A 17,657-nucleotide genomic window follows, 5' to 3' on the forward strand; every position below is an offset into this window, starting at 1 on the left:
CCCAACTCTACTGTCTCTAGGAGTTACGAGGACTTTCAACCCTTCGAGCTGGCTTGGTGAAAACTCAGGAGGTTGGCCCCGAAGTCTAAGGGACTTCCTCGGTAATTCAGCCACAGTTAAAAACTTTTAACTACTTCACACGCAAACAAAGCAAAATCTCAATGAAAACCACCTAAAGCCTCTAAAGAACCAAACAAATTTGAATCACACGCCTAAAGAATCTAGGAGATCAAACACACACAAACAGTAACTTTCCGTACTGAAAACACTAGTTGGTGATGAAATCCAATGTCGCAGAGTTCAATACAGAAATGGTGGTTGGAACAGTTACCCCGACAACCTGCTTAATAAATACACTGGCACAAGTTCCTCCACTTAACCGTCTCGAGTGAAGAGAACCCCCCAGAAAATCCAAGTGAGTTTAGCTGACATCTACTCCAGGTACAGTGGGATCTTCCCACCACTGTAACCTTAGGAAGAATTCTAAAGAATATGGCCACTAAGGTTACCAACTGAAACAAATATACCTGGAGGAATAGTCTACGATCCGATACGCACGTAAGGGCAGAGTAGCAAGCTCAATCCCCTTAAAGGCTCCTTGACATAATCCAAGGTTTACCAACAAGTGACCCTAGGCTCCTCGACAATGGTTAATCCGAGGTTTACCGTTTTTAATACGTGAATATCTGGCGTCGTTCCCAATGAGGAAGGATTGATTCCCACACTGGTTCGGACACGATCTCGTGCTTCTCCTTTAAGAGGAGCTTTCCCAGAGCATAAAAGCAACAATTGGATTTCTTCCCTACCACAAGATACAGCTACTTGTTTGTTTTTACTGTCTCGGAGAGTTAATTACTCTCCTACTCCAAGACACTAGCCTAAGCTATGTTGGTGTATCGGAGCACTAGAAATAAAAATGTTACTAGATGAATTTTACTTTAAGCGTTATTTTTATTGGTTTTTGTTTAAGTCAAAAGGTGCGGAGATGAAACTCGTGGTATGAAGACTCGACTCAAAATCACTAAAAATGCACCTAAGATGATTTAAACAATCTTTTCTCTTCGATGAACTTCTAGCTACGAAAGAGTTTGAGAATGCAAATACTTTGTAAACATAAATATTTCTTAACAAACAAATTAAAAGAAGAGCTTTTGTCCTTTCCAATGCACTCAAAATGAGACAACTAGTTATTTTCACAAAAATTTTCCCTTTTCTTTTCAAAGCACTCAATCACTACAAAAAACAAACTTTTTCCAAAAGAGATTTTTTTATTTTTTATAAAACACTCAAAACTATGCAAATGACTAACTTTGAGATCTATAAATTATAAAAATCTATTTGAAGTCAAAGCCTACAAGATGTCTTTTTTAAGGATGTTTTACTTAGCTAGATGTAAACTAAGGACCAATTTATGCAGAATCACAAATCAGTCAAAAACAACCAATTTTGTTTTCTTTTTAAAAATGAAAATCCAAACTTTTAAACACAATATTTTCGAAGTTTTGTAAAGAGAACACACAAAGCGGATTCCTCAACAAGGGTAGATTTCATAAATGGTCAGACTCATAAGAAGGCTGGTAGAGACCAAGGTGATCTGAGGTTCCTACAGCTTCTAAGCTCAGAGCTACTACAAGACCAAAATGAAAAACAAACCCAACAAGCAAAACTCCTAGGAATTTCACCTAAAACCCTAACACCAATGAAATCAACCTAAGGAAAGCTTCTGACAGGTTATATGTAGGTCTGGGCAGTGGATAATAACTTCTAAACAAAAACTAAGCTGACTAACAGAGGAAATCTTAGGTTTTTCAAAATTTTGACAGGGTCCGCAGGCCCACAGTTAACACAGGTGCAGTACCGCTCTGTGCTAAAAGCAAAAGTGCGGATAAGTACGCACTGTGTCAAAAGACTAGGGTGCGGTCCTCTCCCAAAGTTATGAAAAACGAAAAATAACCCTCGATCAACAATTTATACCCAATTCCACACACAACAAGCCAAAAACAGAAACAAAAACACAGTTTCTCAGGTCAAAGTAAAAACTAGGAAAAAATCAAGTCCCCAGCGGAGTCGCCATTTTGTCACACGGAATGAGTTGATCTTGCGGACAAGATAGACCTTCCTAGAATCTAAAGAAGACCTAATGACAAGCAAACCAATCACAAACTATCTTTCTCTAAATATGCATTTATAAACAAAGGCAAACAAGTGTTTTAGGCCTACCTTGGGTCCAAACCCAAGTTTGTGGAAGCCTTGCTCCTTCGATCCAAATGATCTCCCTTGTCGCGACTCTGCAAACACAAACAAGCAAACAATTAAATAGCACATGAAAAGCCAATATCATAAAACATATTTAACATGAAAGTCAAGGAATTCATGAAACAAATGACATGAGACAATTTGTTGAGAAAAATGAATCTGATTGTATTAATTCAAATCAAAGAAGAACTTTACAACCTGTGCCTTGACGCTGTACAAGTTCCTCCCAAGGTCTAGCAAGAAGTCTCCTCTACCTTGACAAGTTTCACTCTCTTCCCAATGAAGCTAAAAAGGCATGTGATCTCTCCTCTCAAGCTCAACTCTGAAGTCTTAATTTCACCAACATTTACCCTCAAAAAATGTTCAGCTTCGAACCCCCCAGCAACCAGCCCAATGCTTGAATTTATAGTGCAATGGAGGGAAGTTACTAGGTCCTCCTTTAAAGGGATAAAGCCCTCCTTCAAAGGGATAGCTCCTCTCATCAAGGAATTAGCTCCTTCTCTTTTGGGATGCATGAACCACCTAAGAGCGGCCAATCCACGTCAAAATTCCTTCTAGAATCATCTAGAATTAACCCAAAGTGAGTTTTTTAGAATAAACTTGCACCTTTTTGACTTTCACAGAGGTCCGCACCCACACCTTTAGGGACAGAGCGGGCAGGTCCACAGTTTTTGTAAAAAAAAGGTGCGGGACCGTAGGCAACAGTGAGAGAAAGTGCGGAACTAGAGCTTTATTGATTTTCAATGTCTTTCTCTCATTTTCAAAGCTTGACTTGAAGAGCTGAGGTCTGAGACTTGCTTAGGAGGTCAGTACAAGTGATGATAGACCCATACTGACTGCAAATAATCATGGTGACGATATTTTTGTGTAACAATAACACCAACCCCAAAGAAGATAAACAACCAGAAAAATATAATCAGAAGGTTTTAGACCTAGAGGTGGAAGAAGGCCAAGGAATGAAGGATATCAATGTTGAAGGTGCAGAGCCCATAACAAATCTCCCTGGGTATATCTATCTGAGAAAGGGGGAGGAAAAGATCACCAAAGACCTTGACTCAGAGAAATTCACCATCTCCACACCTCTAATACCTAAGAAGGTACCTTTTGAAGGTTTGTAGCTCATGTGAATCCCATTATTGAAGATGGAGGACTGGAACCTACTGGATCATGCTAAGTTCCCACACTTAGCGATGAATAAATTCATGAAATGAGTGTACTATGAAGACATGGGTGTGACAGTGCTAGAAATGGAGAATGGGTTTGCTGTGTTGAGAAATCCAGGTCACTCAACTTGCTTTGGGTGCCACATTACCACGACATCCCCATTAGCACAATTTTCATACGCCAACTACTCACTCTGGTGCACGATGGGTGTTTATGGCTAGGAGGGCCTAAACCCATCACATATATGCTTATTCATAGGATTTCATACTTTTTTCATGAAGGTTTGAACCCGGCTAAGGATTTTGGAAGAAAGACAGGGGAAAGCAGCTTGTTGAGTGAATAAAGAAGGATTATGAACTAGTGAAAAAGTTGCACGGGTATTTTATTTTGTTTATCTTGGACCCCACATTCTAATTTTCCGCACAGATATTGGCTAGGAAGGTAATGAGGAAGTGTCACATGGATGAAGTTTTGGTGCCCATAGTGTCCCTGGTATGTTAGTGTGCAAAGGGAATCTTGTTCAACTGGTCTAGATACTTGTGCCAAGAGTTCCTCGCGAATTCTCACGAGGCCCACGATGAAATCAATAAATTTCATTATGCTTGGTTACTTCTATCGATTGTATTGGTTGCAGGGGAACTGCTAGAGGATAACCAGTTTCCTCTACTGGAAGAAGGATTACCAAAGGTAGCACAGTTCGCCTCCTTGTGGGGTTCAAAGAAACCCATGCAAATCACATAGACTAAAATCTTTTGGGCCATGATGGAATCGAGTCTTCGCATGGCCATTAACCAACACCCAACATTGTCCCCAACCATGTACATGTAGTCGTATGCCTACACAACCTTCAAGGTTGACTTTCATAGAGTATATATCCAGGCACAAAAGGATCCAGCAGAGAAGTGACATGATTTTCCATATTTGGTAACCAAGACCGAAGTGTAGGAGGTAGTGGCATGCTGGCCAGCCGAGTGGTGTGCCCCTTCAAATCTAGCTACTCGGATAAGGATAGGTGCAGAGAGTGTAGCCGTGAAGAAAAGGAAGGAATCAGCTAAGAAGGTTGTGTAGAAAAATAAGGATGCTCCAGAGAAGGCTCAGGTCGAGAAGGAACATGCCTCCAAGAAGAAGGCAGAGCAAGAGCAACGCGAGACCCAGAAAGGTGACAAGTCATCTTCACCAACAACAGAAATAGAAACAAGGTAAGGAGACAGAGGCAAGTAAGGACAACACACCCCCTTCCTTATGAAAATACGTGAACTGGAATAGAAAGGTGGATCACAGAAGAAGAAGAAAGCCTAGAAAACACAGGTTGATCCCATGATGCTCACAGAAAGCAACCTGGATGAGATCGGTGAAAAAGTCCATGAAACTGCTTGGTAAGTACTGCAGTAGTTTGAACAACAATACATACAAACATTGGTAGGAGTCTAGAAGGATCTTCAAGAGTTGCAAGTCCAAGCAACCAAGATCCAAGAATATCTCAGGAAAGTGAGCGGTGTTGCAGGAAGTTTGGCACAAGGTCAAAGTACAGGTGCAAAGATAATACTTTGGCTGTCATAGGATGTGTGAGTCTTCCCCTTGCCTGAAGGATTATTTCATGCTGATATCAAGGAATAGTGAACTTGCCTTGATAAAGTCTCGAAGATGGGCCTGAACCTTGCCACGATGCAACTGGAGCCATTGCATGCATTATTACAGGGAGTTGTGGAGGAACTCTGCATTCGGTAACAGCAAGTAGTCAGAGATGTCAAAGAAATCAAGGTTAATAATCAACAGTTATTCGCTGAGAAGACACAGGCTCTACAGGAAAAGGAGGTGCTCGATGCACAAAATTCATGACTGGAGTCAGCAGTCATGGAGGAATGTAGAATAGTGCATGAGATTTATATTCCTCAAGATGCACAACAAGAAGCAAAGATCAGGAACTTAGCAGCTGGTGTGCGCAAAGCAATGGCAGAGGTTAATCAAGTTCAATTTGAACTCAAAATGAAGATCATCGAGCTAAAATTGAAGATGTAGTCATCGACTCTACTGAAGGTCCGAGAGTAGCATGGAGCCGTGATCGAGGAAGGCCTAGCTACTTGGGATGCCATAGTTGCAGACTGAACAATAGTATTTGAGCAAGCCATGGATTTGGTGACCAATCTGCAAGAAGATCCAAACCTGTAGACACTGAATACAGATATCAAGGAGCTGCATGTTGGCATTATGATTCAAGTGTTGTCCTTGATGGCAACTCACTCAGAGGATGGTACAGGTGCTCAGAGGTTGGTACAGGTGATGGCAACTTAATCAGAAGACAGATCTCAGTACAGCATACCAAGGAAGCTCATACACGCCGTTTCGTTAAGCCCAAGTCGGGTGTACACGCAAGTTCGATTCATAAAAAGCGCGTGTATGTGGAAAGGTTCCTTTGGTCCATGGTGGTTAGTCCTTGGAAGTTGTGCCTATGATTTCGGAACATTGTGTCTCGACGGGCGTGTCGATCCCTAGTTTTGAAGTTGATGGTATTGTGTTACTATGGTTTTGGCTCTTGGTATTGAGTTAGGCCTAAGACTATATAAGGAGAAGAAGATCATTAGGCAAGATCATCTTTCGACAAGGCTTGAATATCTAAGAGAGAAAGAGATCTGATATGCAGGTTCTGGGTTGCTTGATCTAAGCCAAGGAGAGATCACATCGGTTGATGGAAGACTAGATCTAAGGATAGATCGGGATCTAATGGTTTGAAATGCACTATCATGATATGGTTGATTATGCGTATTTCTAGATCTGCATATTGTCGCAATGTTACGTTTTGGATCTAACTAATGTCTGGTACAGCTGCAAATTGAGAAAGTTTATTTTTAGATCTGTACGCAGGTTGGCTTCGGTAAAAGAGCGTGTATACGCGGGTTTTGCTCATTGAAGTAGCGTATATCTTTTGAAGCTTGATTTTGGGTTTACAGTGGGGTCTGACTGTTATTGCAGAGTTCTGTAGTCTGCTCTGTGTTCTGGTAACTGGTGATTGACAGGGTTCAGTGGTTCAGTGATTCAAAGTTTGGTTGTTTTATGCTTCAATGATCTGTTGTGGAAATTGAATGATTTGTGGTCTTCAGATTGTAATGTTGTGCTTCAGGAATATCCAAGTCTGAAAATGTATGAAAAGTGATATCTGAAAGAAGGAAGATTGTAGGTCAGCACCTACGTACTAGTATCTTGGCTAGTACAAGAGCAAAGGGGGTTGGAGCTCCCTTCCAAGGAAGTTTGGAGAACGAGAGAAGGTTGAAGCCTTCTGCAGGTTGTAGCCTGCGTACTGGTATAAGGCTGCACCAGTACAAAAGATTGTAAACTGAAGTTTCATATTAAAGAAAGATAGAGACAACTTGCAGCAGGTGGTTTTCACCCACATTGGGTTTCCACCTTATATCTTGGTGTTCATGTGTGTGGCTTTTTATCTGTTCTGTTTTACTGCACATGTTTACTGTTAATGTGATGAATAATGTCCTGATGCACTTAATTGAAGAAAAAGCTAACTAAATTGTGAGTTTTCTTCCTATACGCTGTTTTACTTCGTCACAGTAGCGTGTACACGCTGGTTCACTTAACTGAAGTAGCGTATATGTTTCTGAGCATTTAAAAAGTTTGATTAATCAGATAATACTGATTCACCCCCCCTCTCAGTATTATTTCCAACAATTGGTATCAGAGCAGGTCCTTCAGAGAAGCTTGATCGCTTGAAGGAAGATCATTCATCATGAGCAACTACGAGAAAGAAGCATCAATCAGGCCACTGGTTTTTGATGGAACAAATTTCAATTATTGGAAGGTAAGAGTTACTGCATATCTTCAATCTCTTGGTACAGAAGTTTGGGACATTGTAGAAACAGGCTATGCTTTTCCTTCAGCTACTCCTACAGATCCAGCTGAGAAAAAGGCATATGAAACAAATGCAAAAGCAGTCAGTACTCTATTAGGAAGTATATCTCAAACAGAATTCATGAAGGTCATGCACTTCAAATCAGCAAAAGAGATATGGGACAAAATGATCACTAGCTATGAAGGAGATGAACAGGTAAAGCAAGCTAAACTTCAAACTCTCAGGATTCAATATGAGACCCTCAAGATGTATAATGATGAAAGTGTGGCTAATTATTTTCTTCGGGTAGATGAGATTGTTAATTGTATGAAAAATTTGGGTGAAGAAATAAAAGAGACTATAGTAGTTCAAAAGATTCTAAGATCATTATCCCCCAAGTTTGAATCTAAAGTATCTGCAATAGAAGAAAAGGAAAATCTCAAAGTTCTCACTATGTCTCAGCTACATGGAATTCTAACTGCTTATGAAATGAGAAAGGGAGGTCCATCAGACAGAAGGGAAGCTGCTTTTAAGGCATCAAGAAAAGAAGATTACTATGAAGCAAGCCATGTTCCAGAAGAAGAGGAAGAAGAATCAAATTTTGTCAGAAATCTTCAAAGGGGTGCTGGAAGGTTCAGAGGTAAGCTACCTTTCAAATGCTTTGCTTGTGGAAGAGTAGGTCATTATGCTGCAAAATGTCCTAATAAGGATAAAGGAAAAGAACCTGCTAGATGGAATAAGAAACAAAGTGCAAATAAGAAAAGCTACTACACCCATGAAGATAGTGATGGCTTATCAAACAGTGATGAAGATGAACAAGGTAATAAATATAAGCTATTAATGGCATTTGAAGATGATGATTATGAGGATGCTGTAGATGTGGATAATCTCTATAATGAAATTACTAGACTCAAGAGATGCATAGAAGAAAAGAGTGTGATCATTGATACTTTGCAATTTCAAATTGATGAAAAGGAAAAACATCTTGAAAAACTAGAAGGTGAAATTGTTGGTCTCAGAAAAGAAATTGAGAAAACAAAAACTATTAATCTTAAGTTTGTCAAAGGATCTGAAACTTTGGATGAGATTATCAATGTGCAGCGGTCTCCTCTAAACAAGACAGGTTTGGGCTATAATGGAGAAACCTCTCAAGCATCCACCTCAAAAAGTTATCTTGATGCAGCAAGAAGAAATGAGCAGAAGAACAATGAAGATAATCAGGTAAAGCAGGGACGAATTACAAACAGAAACTATCAGGGACAATCCTTCTTAAGGGTGAACAAAAGCTACAACCAACCACAGGTAAAATCTTCTCAGTTTGGCACAAGAATAGATGAAAATAGAAATTACAATCAGTTGGCTGGTAGATTCAATAACCGCAGAAGCTTCTTCAATGGACAATGCTTTTCTTGCCATAACTTTGGTCACAAAGCAGCTCAATGTGTTGCATATAAAACAATCATGACTAGGGAAGCTCAAAAACAAAGAAGTATGACAGGGATTACAAAGAGGACCTATAACAACTTTTCGGTTCTTGAAAATGAAGTTGAATGTTCTATTTGCAATAATTTTGGTCATAAAGAGTCTGAATGCAGGAGCAGGTTTCAGGAGAAAAAGGAACAAGCCACGAGCACCAAAAAATGGAGAATAAAAGAACCTCAGACAGAAAGATGTGGGATAGCGTTTTATGCAGAAGGACAGGAAAATCTATGGTACATTGACAGTGGATGTTCGAAACATATGACAGGTGATAAAGAAAAACTTGAATCTTATTCTACTTTAGAAAAGGGAAAGAAAGTTTCTTTTGGAAATGATACTCCTGCAACTATAAAAGGAAAAGGTATTGCTCCTTTGAAAGAAAAGGTCAAGGCTGGAAATGTTTTGTATGTTGATGGATTGAAGCATAATCTTCTAAGTGTCAGCCAGATGTGTGATCAAAAAACCGAGGTTATTTTCAGATCGAATGGATGTCTTGTTCGTGATCTTGATACAGGTAAAACAGTTCTCAAAGGCAAAAGAACTCCAAATAATCTGTACATATTTGAAGAAGGACAACAACAATGCTATCTTAGCAAGGATGAAGAGCACTGGTTATGGCATCGAAGGTTGGGACATCTAAGCTTCTCACAAATAAGGAAAGCATGCAAATATCAGGCAGTTCGCGATCTTCCAGATATCAAAATTCCAGACAACACCATATGCAAATCTTGTCAGTTTGGAAAGCAAACCAGAACTAACTTTCCAGAGAAGGAAGGATCAGCTAGCTTGCCTCTTGAGCTAGTCCATACAGATGTATGTGGTCCATTTAGGAAAAGGACACCTCGAGGAGAAGAATATCTGATATTATTCATTGATGATTTCTCAAGGTTTGTTTGGTTAGGGCTTATGAAGCACAAAGATGAAGCATTCGAAAAATTCAAATCCTTCAAAGCATTGGCTGAAAATGAATCAGGACACAAAATTAAGTGCCTCAGATCTGACAGAGGTGGGGAGTTCACATCAAATGAATTTTTCGATTTCTGCGATGAACATGGGATAAGAAGAGAATTCTCTACAGCTAGAACTCCTCAGCAAAATGGGGTTGTGGAAAGAATGAACAGAACTATCCAACAAATGGCTCGTGCTATGCTCGATGAATCAGGTACTCCTGCAACCTTCTGGGGTGAAGCTGCACATGCTGCTGTTATCATTCTTAACAAAACAAATGTCCGAGTAAACAGCACTCAAACACCTCATGAGCTTTGGAGTGGTAAAACTCCTTCCGTGAAGCATTTCAAAATCTTTGGGAGCAAATGTTATATTAAGAATACTGATGAGCAACTTGGCAAACTTGAACCTAGAGCAGATGAGGGCATTCTTCTTGGTTATTCTCCACATAGCAAAGCATACAAGTGCTACAATAAAAGACTTGGCAGAATTGTTGACAGTATTGATATAGTGGTTGATGAGAAGGGATATATTCCTAGGCAAGTTCATCATGAAGACATTGAAGAAGATGAAGGTTACTCTCAAAGGCGAAATGATGAAGAAGAAGAACCTCAAGAAGAAGAAGAATCTCAAGAAGAACCAGAGGAGCAGACAAGAATAGAAGAGAAGACTCCATCCAGATATGTCCAAAAGAATCATCCAGAAACTCAGATTGTGGGGCAGAAAGAAGCAGGAGTACAAACAAGAAGGACACTTGCAGAAGCTTCAAGCTACTTGGCTCTACTCTCCTCCATTGAACCACAAAATGTGAAAGAAGCATGCAAAGATGAATGTTGGGTCAAAGCAATGGATGAAGAACTTGAGCAAATCGAAAGGAACAACACTTGGGAATTAGTTCCTAGACCAAAAGATAAGAATGTAATAGGAACAAAATGGGTCTTCAAGAATAAGTTAAATGAAAATGGAGAAGTAATTAGAAACAAGGCCAGACTTGTTTGTAAAGGGTATGCACAGCAAGAAGGAATAGATTTTGAAGAGACCTTTGCTCCTGTGGCAAGACTAGAGGCCATCCGAATGTTCCTTGCTCTCTCAAGCTTTCAAAACTTCAAGGTATTTCAAATGGACGTGAAATCAGCCTTCCTGAATGGAGACTTAGAAGAAGAAGTATATATTGAGCAGCCAGATGGGTTCATTCTTGGAAATGATCCAAACCTTGTATGCAGATTGAAAAAGGCACTCTATGGGCTCAAACAAGCTCCAAGGGCTTGGTACTATCGGTTGGACAAATATCTTCACCAACAAGGCTTTTCAAAAGGATCAGCAGATAGCAATCTCTATATAAAAGTTGAAAATAACAAATTGCTAATTCTTGTTGTTTATGTAGATGATATTATTTTTGGCAGCAATGAAGAGACCATGAGTCAAAACTTTGCCTTGGTTATGCAGAAAGAATTCGAAATGTCACTTCTTGGAGAATTGACATATTTTCTTGGATTGCAAATCCAACAAAATGAAGGAGGTATCTTCTTGTCTCAAACCAAATACCTCAAGCAGATCTTGAAGAAGTATGGCATGGAAGAGTCAAAGCCAGTATGTACACCCATGGTTACAGGATGCAGCCTCAGTGCAAATGATGAATCAGCAGCAGTCCACCAACCCACTTATAGATCCATGATTGGGAGTTTGCTTTATTTGACAGGTACTCGACCAGATATTACACATGCAGTAGGAATGGTTGGAAGATTTCAAGCCAACCCAAAGGAAACTCATCTTCAGGCAGTCAAAAGAATCTTCAAATATCTTCAAGGGACCCAAAACTATGGCTTATGGTATCCTAGAAATACTGATCTCACTCTTCATGCTTACACAGATGCAGATTGGGCTGGAAGTGTGGATGATAGGAAAAGCACAAGTGGAGGTGCTTTCTTCATGGGTTCCAGATTAGTATCTTGGTTCAGCAAGAAACAAAGTTCGATTGCCTTATCTACAGCTGAAGCAGAATATGTGGCTGCAGCATCTTGTTGCACACAACTTCTTTGGATGATGCAGACCTTGCAGGACTTTCAAATCACTTGCACTCCACCTGTCTCTATCTTATGTGATAATACAAGTGCAATCAGCATTTCAAAGAATCCTGTCATGCACTCAAAGACCAAGCACATACCAATCAAGTACCATTTTCTTCGGGAACAAGTGCTTGAGCAGAAGGTCAAGTTGGAGTATGTTCCTTCTAAGGAGCAAGTTGCTGATATTCTCACAAAACCACTGCCCAGGGAAACTTTTGAATATCTCAGACAAAAGCTGGGAGTAGTTGATGCTTCATCCTGTTGTTGAAGTTTGTTTGTTCTACAGAAAAGTTGGTATACGCAGGTTACGGAAGGGATATGAGCGTATACACGCGGATTCATGCTGGGTAAGTCGCGTGTATGCTGGACGCTTGTTGCAGAAAGAATATCCGCGTACATACGCTGTTTTGTACAGGATAAAACGCGTATATGAAGTTCTGAACAGCAAGGGAAAACTCTGAAGTTCTGAACAGCAATAGGAATGTCAGAATTCTTCAGGCACAGTTTCAGGGAGTGCAACAGGCACAGGTTCAGGGGGAGCAGCTCAAAAGTCTCATAAAGCATTGTTGGCATTCAGATGTTTTGGTTGTTGGTTTCAGGAGAAGGAGCTCAGAAAGAAATTCTGGTTGCTGATCTAACAAGATGTTTATCAGATGCTGCTGGTGTCTTTCCTAAGTCTTGGTCTAGATCTGTTGTCTCTATGTCATGTATCTCTCTTGTCATATCTCTTTTATGGTGTCAAGGTCATGTAACGGCCTTTGTTGGTTTCCCCACTATGCCTGGGATGAATGCTGTAATATAATTGGTTGTTTCTGTTATGTCCCCTCTTGGTAGGGAGTATGGATGTATGTATTGAGTCTTTTGGTGATAGGAAGGTCCCTTATGGTGTATAAGTCTTGGTTCTTGTTGAAGAACATCTTTTGCAGATCTGGCCTTCGGTCAGGGGGAGCACAAGTCAGCACAGCCAAACAGAGATATCAGCATGTCCTCAGGGGGAGCACAGCCCTTTGCCCTTGATGTCAAAGGGGGAGAGTGACTTGGTGTGATGGTTGCCATCAAGTCCAAAGGGGGAGATTGTTGGCATTATGATTCAAGTGTTGTCCTTGATGGCAACTCACTCAGAGGATGGTACAGGTGCTCAGAGGTTGGTACAGGTGATGGCAACTTAATCAGAAGACAGATCTCAGTACAGCATACCAAGGAAGCTCATACACGCCGTTTCGTTAAGCCCAAGTCGCGTGTACACGCAAGTTCGATTCATAAAAAGCGCGTGTATGTGGAAAGGTTCCTTTGGTCCATGGTGGTTAGTCCTTGGAAGTTGTGCCTATGATTTCGGAACATTGTGTCTCGACGGGCGTGTCGATCCCTAGTTTTGAAGTTGATGGTATTGTGTTACTATGGTTTTGGCTCTTGGTATTGAGTTAGGCCTAAGACTATATAAGGAGAAGAAGATCATTAGGCAAGATCATCTTTCGACAAGGCTTGAATATCTAAGAGAGAAAGAGATCTGATATGCAGGTTCTGGGTTGCTTGATCTAAGCCAAGGAGAGATCACATCGGTTGATGGAAGACTAGATCTAAGGATAGATCGGGATCTAATGGTTTGAAATGCACTATCATGATATGGTTGATTATGCGTATTTCTAGATCTGCATATTGTCGCAATGTTACGTTTTGGATCTAACTAATGTCTGGTACAGCTGCAAATTGAGAAAGTTTATTTTTAGATCTGTACGCAGGTTGGCTTCGGTAAAAGAGCGTGTATACGCGGGTTTTGCTCATTGAAGTAGCGTATATCTTTTGAAGCTTGATTTTGGGTTTACAGTGGGGTCTGACTGTTATTGCAGAGTTCTGTAGTCTGCTCTGTGTTCTGGTAACTGGTGATTGACAGGGTTCAGTGGTTCAGTGATTCAAAGTTTGGTTGTTTTATGCTTCAATGATCTGTTGTGGAAATTGAATGATTTGTGGTCTTCAGATTGTAATGTTGTGCTTCAGGAATATCCAAGTCTGAAAATGTATGAAAAGTGATATCTGAAAGAAGGAAGATTGTAGGTCAGCACCTACGTACTAGTATCTTGGCTAGTACAAGAGCAAAGGGGGTTGGAGCTCCCTTCCAAGGAAGTTTGGAGAACGAGAGAAGGTTGAAGCCTTCTGCAGGTTGTAGCCTGCGTACTGGTATAAGGCTGCACCAGTACAAAAGATTGTAAACTGAAGTTTCATATTAAAGAAAGATAGAGACAACTTGCAGCAGGTGGTTTTCACCCACATTGGGTTTCCACCTTATATCTTGGTGTTCATGTGTGTGGCTTTTTATCTGTTCTGTTTTACTGCACATGTTTACTGTTAATGTGATGAATAATGTCCTGATGCACTTAATTGAAGAAAAAGCTAACTAAATTGTGAGTCTTCTTCCTATACGCTGTTTTACTTCGTCACAGTAGCGTGTACACGCTGGTTCACTTAACTGAAGTAGCGTATATGTTTCTGAGCATTTAAAAAGTTTGATTAATCAGATAATACTGATTCACCCCCCCTCTCAGTATTATTTCCAACACTGCAGTGATAGTATGATGAGGTTAGGGCAACGACATGCTCCATTGCACCAATGCAGCACGTAGCCAAATTATAGGATGGGAAGCAGCTCCTCGTGCAGGTAGACGTCACACAGAAGAAGGAGTCCTTGCTTAAGTCTAGGCTAGAGCCTTGGTTAGAAGAAGCTTATCAGATCTCATCTACCATTCCATATAACCTCAAGGGCTTGTAGTAGACATAGCAAACAATGGGGCTAGCCACAAAAGGACCAGCTACACAAAAATTAGGTGAAGAGGTAAACAAGATAGCTACACAGAGCGCTGCCAAGGTTGTAGTAGTTTAGATAGATTTTGGGGTCTTCGCAGTAAGATTAGAGTGCCAGCTGAGTGTCTCAACAGTGAGTCACGATCTTTGTGTTGGGGGCCTGCTGGCATGGGGTCACCTGGGTCATTTTTGGGGTTAAAATAACCTAAGTTTTGATGTAATTGTTGTAAGTAATGTAAAGTCTTCATGATTTGTAGATGCAGAGCACGTAGATGGTTAGGAGTCAAAGGGGTTTTAGCCCCTTGTTTATGTAAAAGTTGAGTCAGTTTTGAGATCCACCCATGGTCTGCAGACCATGGGATTGTATGTAAAAATATATAAATAGGTGTGTCTTAGAGAGTCTAAGGCATGTCATGAGGGATACTAAATGAAGTCTTGGAAGTCTTAGTGCAGAAAATTGAATCAAATAGGAGAGAAAAGCTCTACAATTGTGTGCGCATAGGCCTAGGTAGAGTCTACAGCGTAGTGCGTGGACCCTTGTAGCTGAGTGCCCAGGGAAGCTTTTATTTTGAACTGGAAATCAATAAAGAAGTTGTTTTTGGAGAAATCTTGTGTATTGTTGTTTACTTCTGTTTATAACTTATGTTGTTGATGAATAATATGTTTATGAAATATTGATCTAATGATGTGCAATTCTATTGAATAACTATTAGATGATGTACACAAGCATGTTTGTGTAATTCCATGAATACTTTGATGAATTATATAATGTTCATTAATAAAACAAACTTATCTATGCGAGCCCTAATATAGAGTTGTTCTCTTATGTGAGTAAGTCGATGAACCAACTGATAAAGGTCCGCAAAAGATGATCGTAGACCTTCGTGAAGGTCTTAAGATCGTTTGAATATAGTTTCAGTGTCGAGCCCTAAGGGCTTATAGATCGACACGAAGGCATATCTAGGGCACTAAAAGACATCACACTGATCTCTAAATGCGGAAACTTGGTTCCAACATCCCCCCATACTGCTTCGGGTGAGACTGCAACCTGTGCTACGAGGGTTGTTACCAAAAGGGCCAATAGTGTAGGGATTTGTTGATTGGTGCAACTAACTTGTTAGAAAATTATATATTACAGAGCAATGGAACACATAAAATATTGTAGAAATATAAACACGGAAAACACATAAAAGAAGAGAGACACATATATATCTTGTTCACCCAATTTGGTCTACATCCACGGAGAAACAACTAGTCCTTCCTTTTATATTATTGAGCAAAATGAAGAGATACAACCTACAACATATCCACTATTGTTCCCTCTTCACTTTCACACAATCTCCTCTCTCTTTTTTGATCAGAATACTGATCTACATAGATGCAACACAACTCCCTCATATATAGTGAGGGGTTTCCTTCTAGGGAAAAAAACTCTAAACTAAACATAATTTCTATCGTCACATTTCCACCTAATGAATGGCCCATATTGACTACGAAATTACAACATTTTACAAGGAAATCTTACATCTATTTTTAGCTTTGGGCGTGATGCCCCAATCCCTCGCCAAGGGGGGGCTCCAAATAATTGCATCACCCCCCTGGACCCCCTTGGCAGTGCACATTTATGGGCAGCGTTTCCTCCACATTACGAACTGGGGTCCAATGTGGAGACACCTCTAAATAACGAAGATAATTAGGTTCCACACCCAACATAACTCTGAACCTAGGTCAGGACCCCCCTAGCCAACATTTGCCATTGGTTTCATATTTTTCTCAAGGAAGCTTCTTCACCTACATTAAAATATGTCTTTTCTAACCTTATCTATAACTCAACCACCTTGAAGAAATTAGATTAACTAACCTACATTGATTAAGCACCTTCGAGTGCTTCTACTTTAAATGCATATTAGTCTACATGAGAGACTCCCAAATCCTTAAAGAAGAATAGAAAACCCTCTTATTTATACATTTTAGAGGGTCATGCTCTTAAACATTTTCTTCTCCATTTTCAAAATATTAAAGAAATTACTTAATAGATAGTGGGGAATGATTCCCTTTTAGAGAAAGAGGTTGGTAAATTTAAGTATTTAGCAGTACACTTTATTTACTGATCTTCCATATCCTCATAGGAATCGATTGTACATTTTAGGAATTATGCATATGATGAAGCCTAAATACCTTCTTTCTAGCTATGACAATTATCATAGATGTGAGTAGGTAACTAGTAATGATGATTCAATAAATTCCATTATTGATAATGCTAAGTGTGTGGGTGTTCTTAATCTTCCTAGAGTGTGAAAAAATATGCTATTTATTATCACATTATACATACCACGATATGACCCCATTAGGGGTATATATGGGATTAATGTATATGATATTACCTTAGAGGGGAATATATGGTTTTCGATGTATATGTCATGGCGTAAATGTAAAAAGTGTTGGGGCTAGGAAGGAAAATGGAGAAAGAGAGAAATTTTTTGAAGTTTTTGCTAAGTTTGGAGAAATAATATAGAGGCTGGTGGACACTGGGCACAACATGCCACATAGAGGATGTTGGACATTGCACACAACATGTTGTGCAGATTCCTAATTAACCACCTTGATGTGTAATGAAGGTTGAGAAGACCATGCGATAATTGAAAGATTCTTTGAACAACAACATATCCTCTCATTATGCAACTTGGTTAGATATAGTCAATGGTGGCAGTTCAACCTCGCATGGTCCAATAATCAGTTGTGGCTCCACATGTACAAGGATAGCTCATCAGGTTGAGCTGTCTAAAGAGTCCCTAAAGCATGATATTAAAGACTAAGGTTATTAATGTAGTTTCTATCAATAATAAAGGGCTTTGTTTAATACTATTTTTATTGTAATTTTGGATGATAGTTATGCCATTCTTTGCTCAACGGATGATTGTACTATGGTCCTGATAGTTTGTAGTTGTACTATTAATATCTAATATTTTTATTATAATGGTGTTGGATAGATAATGTAATATGAATGATGATAGTTTGAGTTCCTCCATTTAGGTGTATAGAGATAGTGTATAACTTGTACTATTGATGATTAACATAAATATGAAATACCCTAAGATTTTTTTCCTATT

The sequence above is a fragment of the Pinus tabuliformis genome, chromosome 4_1 (assembly GCF_031772625.1).
Source record: "Pinus tabuliformis cultivar Carrire ecotype Pingquan chromosome 4_1, CPIR1, whole genome shotgun sequence".
NCBI lineage: Eukaryota > Viridiplantae > Streptophyta > Pinopsida > Pinales > Pinaceae > Pinus > Pinus tabuliformis.